Source organism: Sturnira hondurensis, unplaced genomic scaffold, assembly GCF_014824575.4.
Source record: "Sturnira hondurensis isolate 20B ecotype Veracruz unplaced genomic scaffold, ASM1482457v3 Scaffold0004786, whole genome shotgun sequence".
Taxonomy (NCBI): Eukaryota; Metazoa; Chordata; class Mammalia; order Chiroptera; family Phyllostomidae; genus Sturnira; species Sturnira hondurensis.
The window spans coordinates 2,863,807-2,879,263 of NW_028077417.1; positions in this window are offsets into that span (position 1 = coordinate 2,863,807).

The window sequence follows — 15,457 nt, forward strand, 5'->3', positions numbered from 1 at the left end:
AATAAATGGCATAGATACTACAAGCACAATTCTAAGATCAGTGAATACAGGAGTTGGCTTTTCAAAAAGATACACAAAATTGACAAGCCTTTAAGCAAGCTCATCAAGGAAAAAAAAAGAGAGGGCCCAAGTAAACACAATTGGAAAGGAAAGAGGAGAGATTACAACTGACACCACAAAAATACAAAACATTGTAAGAAAGTACTATGAAGAACTGTATGCCAAGAAACTTGAAAACCTAGGTGAAGTGGACAAATTTCTAGAAAATTATAATCTTCCAAAACTCAATGAAGAAGAAGTAGAAAGCCTGAACAGACCAATAACAGCAAATGAAATTGAAGCAGTAATCAAAAAACTCCCATCACACAAAAGCCCCGGACCAGATGGTTTCACAGGAGAATTCTACAAAGCATTTAAGGAAGAGCTAACCCCAATTCTTCACAGATTATTCAAAAAAATCCAAAATGGTGGAAGACTCCCAAACTCTTTTTATGAAGCCAGCATCATCCTGATCCCCAAACCAGACAAAGACACAAGAAAGAAAGAAAACTTCAGGCAAATATCACTGATGAACATAGATGCTAAAATCCTCAACAAAATATTGACAAACTTCATCCAACAATACTTTAAATAGATTATACACCATGACCAAGTAGGATTAATCCCAGGGATGCAAGGATGGTTCAATATTCACAAATCAGTAAATGTAATACATCACATAAACAAAAGCAAAGACAAAAATGATCATATTAATAGAAGCAGAAAAAGCATTTGATAAGGTACAGCACCCATTTATGATACTAAATCTCAGCAAAGTGGGAATAGAGTGGCATTCCTTAATATAATATAAGCCATATATGAGAGACCTACAGCCACCATCATGCTCAATGGGCAAAAACTAAATTTTTTTTCACTAAGATCAGGAACAAGACAAGGTTGTCCACTTTCACCACTTCTATTCAATATAGTATTGGAAGTTTTAGCCACAGAGCTCAGACAAGAAAAGGAAATAAAAAGCATTCAAATCGGAAAGGAGGAAACAAAAATGTCACTGTTTGCAGATGGCATAATAGTGTACAGGGAAAATCTTATAGACTCCACCCAAAAACTGTTTAACCTAATAAATGAATTTGGCAAAGCAACAGGATACAAAGTCAATATCCAGAAATCAAAGGCGTTTTTGTATACCAACAATGAAACAGCAGAAGTAGAAATCAAGAAAAAAATCCCATTTGATATAGCAAGAACAAAAATAAAATATCTGGGAATAAACCTAGCCAAGGAGGTAAAAGACATGTATGCATAAAACTACACAACACTGAAGAAAGAAATCAAGGAAGACACAAACAAATGAAAACATATAGTGTTCATGGATTGGAAGAATTAACATCATCAAAATGTCCACACTACCCAGAGCAATTTACAGATTCAATGTAATACCTATTAAAGTACTAATGGCATATTTCACAGGCATAGAACAAACACTTCAAAAATTTATATGGAACTGTAAACAACCCTGAATAGCAGCTGCAATTTTGAGAAATAAAAACAAAGTAGGAGGGATCACAATACCTGACATCAAACTGTATTACAAGGCCACTGTAATCAAAACAGCCTGGTACTGGCATAAAAACAGGCACATAGACCAATGGAACAGAGCAGAGAACCCAGAAGTAAACCCAACTCTCTACAGTCAATTAATATTCAACAAAGGGGGCAGCAACATGAAATGGAGAAAACATTGCCTCTTCAACAAATGGTGCTAGGAGATCTGGACAGCTATGTGCAAAAAAATAAAATTTCAGCACCGACTTACACCATACACAAAAATAAATTCAAGGTGGATAAAAGACTTAAATATAAGCCATGACACCATTAATGTCCTAGAGGAGAACATTGGCAGGAAAATATCAGATATTTCACACAGCAACATTTTTACTGATATGCCCCCTAGAGCAAGGGACATAAAGGAAAGACTAAACAAATGGGATCTCATCAAAATAAAAATCTTCTGCACGGCTAAAGAAAACAGTATTAAAATAAAAAGAGGACCAACCATATGAAAAAAATACATTTGCCAATGATACCTCATACAAGCGTTCAATATCCAAAATATATAAAGAACTTACACTTCTCCACTCTAAGAAGACAAGCAACCCAATTAAAACATAGTCAAAGGATTTGAACAAATGATTCTCCAAGGAGGACATACAGAGATCCAGAGACACATGAAAAGATGCTCAATATCACTTGCTATCAGAGAGATGCAAATTAAAACCACAATGAGATACTACTTTACACTGGTGAGAATGGCTATAATGAACAAAGCAATAAACAACAAATGTTGGAGAGGGTGTGGGGAAAAGGGGACTCTAGTCCACTCTTGGTGGGATTGCAGACTGGTACAACCACTATGGAAAACAGCATGGAATTTTCTAAGAAAACTAAAAATGGATCTGCCTTTTGACCCAGAAATTCCACTGTTAGGAGTATATCCTAAGAACCTTGAAACACCAATCCAAAAGAACCTATGCACCCCAATGTTCATAGCAGCAAAATTTACAATAGCTAAGTGTTGGAAACAGCCTAGGTACCCATCAGTAAATGAATGGATCCAAAAACTATGGTACAGTTACTCAATGGAATTCTATGCAGCAGAAAGAAAGAAGTTGCTACTCCTCTTTGCAACAGCATGGATGGAACTGGAAAGCATTGTGCCAAGGGAAATAAGGGTTTACAGAAAAAAGTATAAAGGACACATGAACAAAAACTAGGGGGGGGTGAAAATACAAGGGTGGTGTCGAGGGCTGGGGGGGCAAACTGGGATGGGAGTAAAAGAAAACTGCACTTGAACAACAATAAAATTAAATAAAATAAAGAACAGAATGAGGAAACAAGAATGCAGATAGTAAAGAGAAGTTTAGGAACATCTAGGACAACTTTCAATATTCCGACATACAAATCAGCAGTGCCAGAATGAGAAGAAGACGACGAAATAATTGAAAACTTATTTGAACAAATGATGAAGGAGAGCTTCCACAATATACAAAGGAAAGACTTCCAAGAAGTCCAGGAAGCTCAGAGAGTCCCAAAGAAGTTGGACCCAAGGAAGCACACACCAAGGCACACAATAATTACATTTGCCAAGATTAAAGATAAGGAGAGAATCTTCAAAGCAGCAGGAGAAAAAGAGACAGTTACCTACAAAGGAGTTTCCATAGACTATCAGCTGATTTTTTCAAAAGAAACCTTGCAGGCAGGAAAGGGCTGGAAAGAAGTATTCAAAGTTATGAAAGGCAAGGACCTACACCCAGGATTGTTCTATCCAGCAAAGCTATAATTTACAATGGAACAGCAGATAAAGTGCTTCCCAGATAAGGTGAAGTTAAAGGAGTTCATAATCAGCAAGCCCTTATTATATAAAATGTTAAAGGGACTTATCTAAGAAATAGAAGAAGATAAAAACTATGAAGAGTAAAATGACAACAAACTCACAGTTATTAACAACTGAACCTAAAACAAAAAGAAACTAAGCAAGCAACTAGAATAGGAACACAATCACAGAAATGGAGATCACATGGAGGGTTATCAGTGAGGGGAGTGGGAAGGGAAGAGAAGGGGGAAAAGTACAGAGAATAAGTAACATAAATGGTGGGTAGAAAATAGACAGGGGGAGGTTAAGAATAGTATAGGAAATGTAGAAGCCAAAGAACTGATATGTAAGATCCATGGACATGAACTAAAGGTTGGGGGGGGGTGCAGGTGGAAAGGGTTGTGTAGGGCAGAGGGGAATAAAGGGGGAAAACAGAACAGTATGGGAAATGAAGAAGCCAAAGAACTTATATGTATGACCCATGGACACGAACTAAGGTGGGGGAAATATGGTGGGATGGGGGTACATGGCCAAAGGGAATAAAGGGAGAAAAAATGGTATAAGTGTAATAGCATAATCAATGAAGTATATTTAAAAGAAAATAAATAGTTGACCATTATTGAGATTTTTATGTTACTAGGCACTGGGCTAAGCATTTGGTAAGCATCATTCATTACATTTGATCAGGAGAACAACTCTATCAAGAAGATGCAATTATTATCCTCATTTTATAGATAAGGGAATGGATATTCAGTGGGATTTACTTGGCCAAGTTTACACAGTTTGTAAGTGATGAAGCTCACCTTCTCATGACCTCTCCTATCTTGATACGTGGGTGTGGAGAGGTAAAACATAATCAAACCATTCTTATATGAATCCATCAATTTACAGAACAAAAGCTTGAGGAGGGGAGAGGGAGGGAAGGATGAAAAAGGAATGAGGGAGAGAAAGCGATTGAAACTGTGTGGCAATTTTATCCACCCTTTAACTCAATAAGCTGCCCTGGAGTTAACTCAAACTGGAAGGTGTGAATCTGCTGTTCCCTTAGATAGCATTAATTCCTGTGGGTCTTTCACTGTGTGATTCTTATGCTCACATGTTTACAGTTGTGAGTACGTGAAACACATAGTTTATCCTTGTATCATTATTTATTTATTATTGTATTTTTTAAAATTATCAACCTACTTTTGCCCATCCCATATATGCTTTATAAATTCAAAATGGTCTACCTATGAAAACCAATTGACTAAAGAAAGAATGATCTGGTATAATATTGGAGGAAAAAATAAAAACAAGCCTGTGTTAGACTTACTGAAAAATGGTATGTCTGTCTCCAGTGCAGCATCATTAAAAGTTATTTTTGAGGGATATTTTGTTTATAATTCTTTTGGCTTGCCAGGAACCTAACCCCTCAGAAGACAGGACTTCCCTATACTTGTTTTGTTTCCCCAACTGGTGTGAAAATGCCATGTAAGTAGAGCCTGTATCATAAGCTTCTTTGTTTTCAGTGCCTAGCCAATTAATTTGGAAACACTAGAAGTGGAACAAGTCAATGTCAAAGATTATTCATTATACACATTAATTTACACAGCATTTAAGGTTCCTGAGAAGCCCCCCAAATCCCAAGAAAACAAAAGGGAGATTTATGTTATTATGTATATCCCATGAGTTGTTGGCATCCTATGTGCTATTTCTAGAGATGGAATCTATCTGTTCCCATCTCTAGCTGGATCAACTGAGCACCTGACAGTTTCCTACTGATGCCTGTTCAGCTGTCACCTTCAAACTCCTGGTTGTTTGCTCAATGTGTCTCCTAGAGCAGGACTATTTTGGATCTAAGCTACAGCTGTTGGCGTTTCAGGCATACCTCTTGAATTTCTAGAATTAGTTGGAAATATTTGAAGCCTGAAAAAGTAACTATAATGTTCTGAGTATGAAGGAAATATTTAAGCAAGTATCAACTGGCAGCACATAAGGATAACTAAGAAGAATTGAGTCCCTGGTGATAAAATGAGATGAGGACAACATAGCCGAGCCATCTTAGGTTACTCGCATTTTAGTAGCATGGGATGAGTTACCAAACTATTTATGCTATTTTTATTAGTGCACGATTAAGGAATTAACCAAATGTGAGACTGTTTGTTATAAATGTGAAATGACAGGTTGATTAAACACATTTGTTTTGCTCCATTAGAGAATAATCATAATTCCTCAATTAAAAAAGTCATTCTGGTTATATACATGTCCTAGAGATGCTTTGAAAGTCAAGATGTACCTCTTGACCTTATTCTTTTTAATTTTTGATAATAAATCTGCTCTCTAATCTGATAGTGTACAATAGTGACCTAGAGCAATTACACTGTGGCTCTGTACCATATTATTATGATATGATTAGTTCTTTTGGAGTCAGACCCAGGAAAAGTAGAGAGTAAATTTTATGGGATGACTAGGTACCAAGGCAAGATGAAGGTGATAGAGACTTCTTCCACTTCTGAGATAAAATTAAATTTGGTGATTTATATAGGCCAGGTCAATCATCTCTTCTCTCACACTTAACAGTTATTTGGGATTCCTTCATTTGGTGTATTGGGAGAGGTGTCAGATCCCTCTTCATTCTTGCCTTTTAATAATTTCACCTAGTAACAATTTTACTTTCATAATGTGAAATGGAAAAAAACACAACCTTCTAAATAGCCAACAAGCACTCTGCTATTGAGATCCTCAAGATAAAATCTATTAGTGGACCTAAAGACACTGGAGATGAAGGAGAAAGGGATTGCGGTGCTGGTGAGACAAAGAACATGGGCTCAGTCCTTAAAGGGATCAATCATCTTCACTTTCTGTATTCACACACTGTTTCCTAGATGATTCTGATGCAAGTAGTCCAAGGACCACACTTTGAGAAACACTACCTTAGAAACTAAAAAATATCATGTCTTGGTCTAAAGAAAATTAAAACTTTAAGTCATTGTTTTTAGATTCTTTTTTAAAAAAATATAATTTTTACTTAATTCTTGTTCAAGTACAGGTTTCTGTCTTATATTCCCAACCCTGCCCGCCCCCCACCCCATGCTCCCCGCCTCCCTCCCCTTTCCACCCCCCACCCCTAGTTATTGTCCATGTGTCCTTTATACTTGTTCATGTGAGTCCATTCCCTTTTCCCCTATGATTCTCTCCCCTCTCCCCTCTGGACCCTGTCAGCCTGTTCCATATTTGAGTGTCATTGGTCGTATTTTGCTTGCTTGTTTGGTTTGTTTAGAATCCTGTTAACGGTGAGATCATATATTTGTCTTTCACCACCTGGCTTATTTCGCGCAGCATAATGCTTTCCAGTTCCATCCATGATGTTGCAAAGGGTAGTAGTTCCTTCTTCCTTTCTGCGGCATAGAATTCCATTGTGTAAATGTACCATAGTTTTGTGATCCAGTCATTGACCAATGGGCATCTAGGTTGCTTCCAACTCTTGGCTATTGTGAATTGTGCTGCTACGAACATTGGGGTGCATAGGTTCTTTTGGATTGGTGTTTCGATTCTTTTTAAATTTTATTTTTTCTTGGGAATATATGCTTTTATGATAATTCTAATCCTGTTTCCATCAAGACAATAAACTATTGATTTAAAAAAATCCTGAACTAGGTAATACGTTAGAGAACTTGAAAACTTAAATATTCAGCCTTAGCACTAATTTGCTGTCTAATCTTGACTTGGTCATTTTTCCCTTTTGTAAATTGAAATGCCATCTAAAATCTGGTAACTGGAATGAATAGTACTGAAAATGCTTGTATCACAAGGTGGGATTTTTCCTCTCAAGGTGGGTTGCCAAATTCAACAACAACAACAAAAAAGACACCCAGTTAAATTTGGATTTCAGATAAAGAAGAGCAAATTCTTTTTATATAAGTATGTCCCATGCAATATCTGGAATATACTTATACTAAAAATTACATTGGTTATCTGAAATTCAGGTTTAATCAGGCATCCTGTATTTATTTGGCAACCCTATCTCTACCTACTACCACCCTTTTCCTAGAGTCTGCACTTTCCAACATTTGGGCAACAGAAGAGAGCGTTTTGTAACTCAAGGCCAGGAAGGAAATGAAGACTCACTTAGCATAATACAGTATAGGAGAAATGCTAGCAGGAGATTAACTTTCCATACTAGAAAAAATCTAGCTATCTTCTGGTGATGGAGTAGATGTTGAGGAATATAACAGAGTGTTTGGGGAAACACATTAAATACCAAAGTATATCCAATCAGTTATTCAAACAATATAATACAACTTGCTTGTCTTAGAGACTCAGAAAAAAAATAGAGAATCAAGGCTTTCTTCAAACAGAAGGGTTCCATCATATTTCACTGCCACCACCAAAGGGAATGAGGTATTTATGTATCAGGCAGCACAACCTAGGAACCACAGTTTGACTTTTTTGTTAACTCCTATAGCTATCCACAATTTTAAGTCGAGAATTTAGATTTCAAAACTCACTGTGCTCTCTGAGTTCCACAGGCTCCTCTCCCCCCAGGTCAGGTCTTGCAAAGGTCTCTCAGCTTGTATTATACTGCTTTGCTTTGAAAAACTGAGTTTAACTTCTCTTTCCTTCAAGGCACACATCTTCATTGAAGCTCCTGTTGATCTTCACCTCCTACTTTACTTTTCTTGCCTCCAGCTCTTCAAGAGCCAACATCTCTTTGCTATCATTCTGATCTTCCTGCCCAAATATGGATTTACAATTGCAAAGCAACTGCTTTGCTCTGAATTCAACCAAATGTGGGTATGTGTAGGTCATAGGTAACTGAGGAGAGTACGATGGTTTCAAAAATTAAAAGAACTTTCTTCCTGATAAAAATAATGTATGTTCATTGCAAAAAATTCAGAGAAGATATAAAATAAAGGAAAATAAAATAGCCTTAATCTTAAGATCCAGAGATAACACCGAACATTTTAGTGAGCATTTGTCAAAATTCAGTCATTTTTTCATTCATTCATTCAAAAATATTAATTAGTGCCTACTTGGTGCTAAACACAGCTAGACTTAAGGATATGTCAATATACAAACTAAAAAAGTCCTCCTACCCTCGTGGCCTTATTTACATATACACAGAAACACATATACAAATTTTACATTAATAGGCCCATACTATATATGCTATTTTGTAACCTACCCTTTCAAGTAATGATTTGTTGTGTATCTCTTTACACATCTACAAATATTGATTTTGCATCATTTTAATGTCTGCCTAGCATATTTTCAGTATATATACACCATGATTTATTTAAACACCTTTCTATGGACATTTATTTCCAATTTCTGCTGGTATAAAAATACTTGTGCATGTGCATCTTTACATGCTTGTCTAATCATCTTAATAGGACAAACTACCAGTTTTACTTCTTCCTTGCTTGCTGTTTCTTCTCAGTTTCTTTGGCTGCTTTCCCCTCTATGCTGAGCCCTCTTTTGTAGCTTCACTACACTACTACCTCATACAATCCCATGGCTTTAAACAGTATCTATATGCTGATGGCCTCCAAAGTTGTATCTACAATCTTAACATCTCCTGAGCTCTAGACTCATATCCATCTTCTTGGAATCCTACTTGTATATTTGTCACAGAATCTGAATTTTATTTCAGGGCTACATATTTAATTTTTTAAATATGATGAATATTAAAACGTAGACAAGAACTCACACGACTCCACTCTAAGAAGACAAGCAACCCAATTAAAAACAAAGGACTTGAACAGACACTTCTCCAAGGAGGACATACAGAGGATCCAGAGACACATGAAAAGATGCTCAATATTGCTAGCTATCAGAGAGATGCAAATTAAAACCACAATGAGATACAACTTTACACTGGTCAGAACGGCTATCATAAACAAAGCAATAAACAACAAATGTTGGAGAGGTTGTGGGGAAAAGGGGACTCTAGTCCACTGTTGGTGGGATTGCAGACTGGTACAACCATTATGGAAAATAGTATGGAATTTTCTAAGAAAACTAAAAATGGATCTGCCTTTTGACCCAGCAATTCCACTCTTAGGAGTATATCTTAAGAACCCTGAAACACCAATCCAAAAGAACCTATTCACTCCAGTGTCCATAGCAGCACAATTTACAATAGCCAAGAGTTGGAAGCAACCTAGGTGCCCATCAGTAAATGAATGGATCCAAAAATTATGGTGCATATTCACAATGGAATTCTATGCCGCAGAAAGGAAGAAGGAACTCCTACCCTTTGCAACATCATGGATGGAACTGGAAAGCATTATGCTGAGTGAAATAAGCCAGCTGTTGAAGGACAAATACCATATGATATCACGGTTAACAGGAATCTAAACAACAAAACAAACAAGCAAGCAAAATATGACCAAAGGCATTCAAATAGGAACAGGCTGACAGGGACCAGAGGGGAGAGTGGAGAGAATCACAGGGGAAAAGGGGAAGGACTCACAGGAACAAGTATAAAGGACACATGGACAATAACTAAGGTGAGGGGTGGAAATGGGAGGGAGGTGGGGAGCACTGAGAGGTGGGCTGGGATGGGAGCAAAAGACAGAAAACTGTACTTGAACAATAATTAAATTAAAAGATGCTTTAAAAAAGAATCTGAATGTTTTTAAAAATATTTTTATGTATTTACTTTTAGAGAGAGGGGAAAGGAGAAAGAGAGGAAAAGAAACATCAACATGAGAGACAAATATTGATTAGTTGCCTCTTGTACGTGCCCTGACTGAGGACCAAACCCGCAACCCAGGCATGTGTTTTGACAGGGAATTGACCAGCAATCTTTTCCTTTGTGAGAAAATACCCAACCAATGAGACACACTGGTCAGGGCCAGAATCTGAAATTTAATGTGACTAAGAGTATCCTTAATTTTATTCCAAATATACATTTCTATTGTAGTCTTCCATACTCTGGAAAATGGCATCACCATCAACATCAAACAAGGTGTCAATCTGATTTCTTCTGTTTTCTTTACCCTCTGCCATCATAAAACATATCTTTCAAATCTATCTCTAAAATACAGTTCAAATCTGTCCCTTTATCTCTATATTTACTGCTATATTCACTTTCTATCATTATAATCTATACCACAATAACCTCTCACTCCTCAATCATCCTCTATTTCATTGTCCTATCTTATTGCCTTCATAGTACTTGTTAGTATATGAAATTAATTTTCTTATTTTTATATGTATTTGTTTATCTTCCCTTCATTCCATGAGAGGAAGAGCCTTGTCTATCTTGTTCACTGCTATACCCACATACCCTAAATCAATACTTGGCTCATTGGAGGTGCTCAATATATTAGTTCTCTTATCTAATCTCCTTTTTACTTACTCTCCTGATTAATCAACTATTTCCTTTTTTCCTGTAAAATATATTGACTGATGCCCATGACATGCTGAGGGCTTGAATGTAGTAGGTCAATCTCTAGTACATCCATGTGCTTTTTCTCACACCAGTTAAGTTATATATTTACCAAGAGACAGTTGTGTTTGTTGCCAGTCTTGTGCTATGAAATTTTAAAAATATTCTGTGAACTGATGATATATAGATGTAAAAATGAATACTTCTTTCTATGAAAGTTGAATGCTTTAGAAAGATTCAATAAAGGACCCCTCCCCAAAAAGCTGAATTGTGTATAGAAAAGAACAATCATTAAAGGTTGGGGAAAACAATAATTATTAGGAGGGCTGCTTTGTAAAAGTCTTTAAGATCATGATCCACTCTTAAAAAATGGAAACTGAAAATTGAAAACAATGTATTATGAGTTTAGTTCACATTAAGACAATAGAAATTAAAACTGAAGAAGCCCAATTCTTAAGATAAATAAAAACCCAGATACATCATAGTGAAAACGAATAGAAAACTTTCAAAATAACCAGAGAGAATAGACAGACTACATACAAAAACTGATATAATAAGAATAGGCTTAAAATAGATAATAGATAATATACCTCACATTAGTAACAACAAAGCCCAGAAGACAATGGAATGATATTTACAAAGTTCTAAGAGAAAATAACCATTAACTTATAATTTTAAAAAATATTTTATTTATTTATTTTTAGACAGAGGGGAAAGGTGGGAGAAAGGGAGAGAAACACCAATATGTGGTTGTAACTTGTGCATCCCCTTCTGAGGGGCTGGCCTGCAACACAGGCATATGCCCTGACTGGGAATCAAACCTGCAACCCTTTGGTTTGCAGGCTCATGCTCAGTCCGCTGAACTATGCTAGCCAGGGCCATAATTTTATGTGGTTGAATTGTCATCATTCATGAGTGCGGGCAATTAAAAAAAAAAAACTTTTCAAAGGCTAACAGAGTTCATCAGTCACAGAACCTCCCTCGAAGAACTATTTAAAGATGTATATTAAGAAAAAGAAAATTAAGCCCAGAATAAAGAGGCGAGGTTCAAGAAAGAATGGAGCAAAAATCTTGATAAATATATTGACAAGCTAAAATAAGCATCAATGTAAAAATACAGGCTTTCTTTTTTGGTATGATGAAAGTATACCAAATTCACCTGATGAAATTCATCTGTTTTAAAATTATAATTTATATACAAATCAATATATTTTTAAAAGCTTCATAATAACATCATAATAGCTAATTTGGAGGATATTGAAAAGTAAGGCAGAACCAAAATATTGACCAATATAGGAAGTAGAAGATAGAAGATGAAAAAAGATAGGAAGTAGAATAAAGTTAGGAATTAGAACATTGCAGTTATAGCATACTGAGTTTATTTTATTATTCAAGAGATAAATAGAGATACATATTAATTTTAAGTTTGGCCCAGTCAATTAGTGCATTTAAAAAATTAAGGGTAACCACTAAATTAACAAAAGTACCATTTCCAAATTTTAGAGAGAGGTAGGAGAGATAAAAAATTAAACCAACCCAATAAATCAGGAAAGGGAAAAAATGAGAAAACATAGTAATAGAAAATACAAAATAAGGTAGAAGAATAAATTTAATATAACTGCACTAATATAAATATAAACAGATTAAAGTATTCAATCACATTTTAAAGAAATACCCCTAGACTATAATTTCACAGAAAATTTGAAAGTAAGTAAAGGAACAAAAAAGTACAAACTAGGTAAATTCCAACCAAAAGAAAGCTTGTATAACTATATCATATTTTAAAACAAAATGGCAGAATATTATTAGGAATAATGAGGCAATTACCTATTAAAAAGAACACTTCAACAAGACACTATAATAATCTAAATGTATGTATCTATCAATAGAAACATTAAAGATATAGAAATATTACAGTATTTTCGACCAATGACACTCAAATATGGAACAGGCTGACAGGGTCCAGAGGGGAGAGGGGAGAGAATCATAGGGGAAAAGGGAATGGACTCACATGAACAAGTATAAAGGACACATGGACAATAACTAAGGGTGGGGGGTGGAAAGGGGAGGGAGGCGGGGAGCATGGGGCGAGGGGCGGGCAGGGTTGGGAATATAAGACAGAAACCTGTACTTGAACAAGAATTAAATAAAAATTATATTTTAAAAAAGAAATATTACAGTATTTTAAACAACTCTATGCTAATAAATGTGAAAATAGATTAAATAATCAGTGTTTAATTCAGATAACAGAATAAAAAAAATTCTCATTCATTCTATAAGGCTAGTGTAATTTGATCACAGAATCAGACAAGAACAATACAAGAAAGGAAAATGGAGGTCAAATTCACTTGTATATATAGATGCAATATTCTGAAATGAAATATAGTGAATCTTTTTAAAATTATATTTTATTGATTGTGCTATTACAGTTTTCCCAATTTTCCCCCTTTATACCCCCTCCACCCTATACCCCCAACCCTCCAACATCCCCCCCTTAGATCATGTCCATGGGTTGTACATATATATAAGTTCTTTGAGTTCTCTGTTTCCTATACCATTTTTGACCTCTCCCCATCTATTTAATGCCCACCAATTATACCTCTTTTTCCCTGTATCTTTCCCCCCTATTCCTCCCCTCCCTGTCCCCACTGAAAGCCCTCCATGTGATGTCCATTTCTCTGATTGTGTTTGTGTTCTAATTGTTTACTTAGTTTTTGTTTTTATTGTTTTTCTTCTTTTATTTTTTAGGTTCATTTGTTGATAGTTGTGAGTTTGTTGTCATTTTACTTTTTACATTTTTTTATCTTCTTCTTTTTCTTAGATAAGTCCCTTTAACATTTCATATAATAAGGACTTGGTGATGATGAACTCCTTGAACTTGACCTTATCTGGGAAGCACTTTATCTGCCCTTCCATTCTAAATGATAGCTTTGCTGGATAGGGTAATCTTGGATGTAGGTCCTTGCCTTTCATGACTTTGAATACTTCTTTCCAGCCCCTTCTTGTCTGCAAGGTTTCTTTTGAGAAATCAGCTGACAGTCTGATGGGTACTCCTTTGTAGGTGACTGTCCCCTTATCTCTTGCTGCTTCTAGGATTCTCTCCTTCATTTTAATCTTGGCTAATGTAATGATGATGTGCCTTGGTGTGTTCCTTCTTGGGTCCAACTTCATTGGGACTCTGAGCTTCTTGGACTTCCTGAAAGTCTATTTTTTTTGCCAGACTGGGGAAGTTTTCCTTCATTATTTGTTAAAATAAGTTTTCCATTTCTTCCTGTTGTTCTTCTCCTTCTGGTACCCCTATAATTTGGATATTGGAGCATTTCAGGTTGTCCCAGAGATTCCTCAGCCTCTCTTCATTTGTTTGGATTCTTGTTTCTTCATTCTGTTTCAGTTGGATGTTTATTTCTTCCTTTTGTTCCAAATCATTGCTTTGAGTACTGGTTTCCTTCCTGTCACTGTTGATTCCCTGAATATTTTGCTTTATTTCATTATGTGTATCTTTCATTTGTTCTTTCATTTTTCAACCCAGCTCAATCAGTTCTGTGAGCATTTTGATTACCAGGGTTTTAAATTCTCCATCAGATAGGTTGGCTATATCCTCCTAGCTTAGCTCTCTGTCTGAGATTTTGCTCTGTTCTTTTACTTTGGCCCTATTTCTTTTCTCAGGGCCCCTGATAAGTTGTAAGGGGGCAGGACATTTGGTATTCACCCAGGCAGGGCAAATTTTCTTGCTGTGCTGCAGCACTGCCTGTGGGGGAGGGGCCAGAGAGGGAACAATGCACCTCACCTGCTCATCTCTAGCCCACTTTTCAACTAACTCTTGTGTGAGACTGGGCGTTTCTCCTACCACGGCAACCACCATAGGCCACAGCCACCTCTGAGTCTCAGTTTCCCTTAGGTAAGTCCCTCCTGTGCAGCCTGCAGCCTTACCACAGCCAGCTCTACCCCCATGGTCTGCTGTCTCACCACTGTTTCTCTCCGTCTGTGGCCTGATTGGTCTGGTTGTTCTGTTTGACTATTTCTTTAATTCTGTGGTTGTCAGAATTCCATGCATTTTGATTTTCTGGCACTTCTGGTTGTTTATTGATTTTAGATTGGTTGTTTTTCTCCTTTTGGTTGTGTGAGGAAGTGAAGGGTTTCTACCTATGCCTCCATCTTGTATGGAACTCCTGAAATGAAATATAATGAATCTCATTCTACATAACCATATAACCGTGCATGGTATATTCCAGGAATGACCCCCTCCCAAAAAACACTGCTCTTTCTCTAGCCAAAGTACCAAGAAATAAGCAACACAGGAGGAAAGAAAAATTCTAATGATAACTCTTCTCTAGTTCAGCCAAACACACACTGAGAAAAAGTGTGATCCTACTCCCAATCATGCCAGCAAAGGTCAATTGGGGAAGGTGAAATATCATTTCACCTTCCTTAGGATGTAAAGATGTGCCTCAACCACCCAGCTGGGGTGTTATCAGAGAGGGCTGAGTGGGAACCTGGCACTATAAAAGACCCGTCCCCACCATGGTGATGGTAGAGACTATGTGGGGAGTCTGGCCTTCTATCTCTGGCTGGCTGTATTGAGGCAGTACCTTTTCTTCCACCACTAAAATAATGTCAGAAGAAGCCTGTTAAAACAGAAGATTTAAATAATATAATACCAAAAATCCCCATTAAAATCACTTGTCATACCAAAGACCAGGAAAATCTCA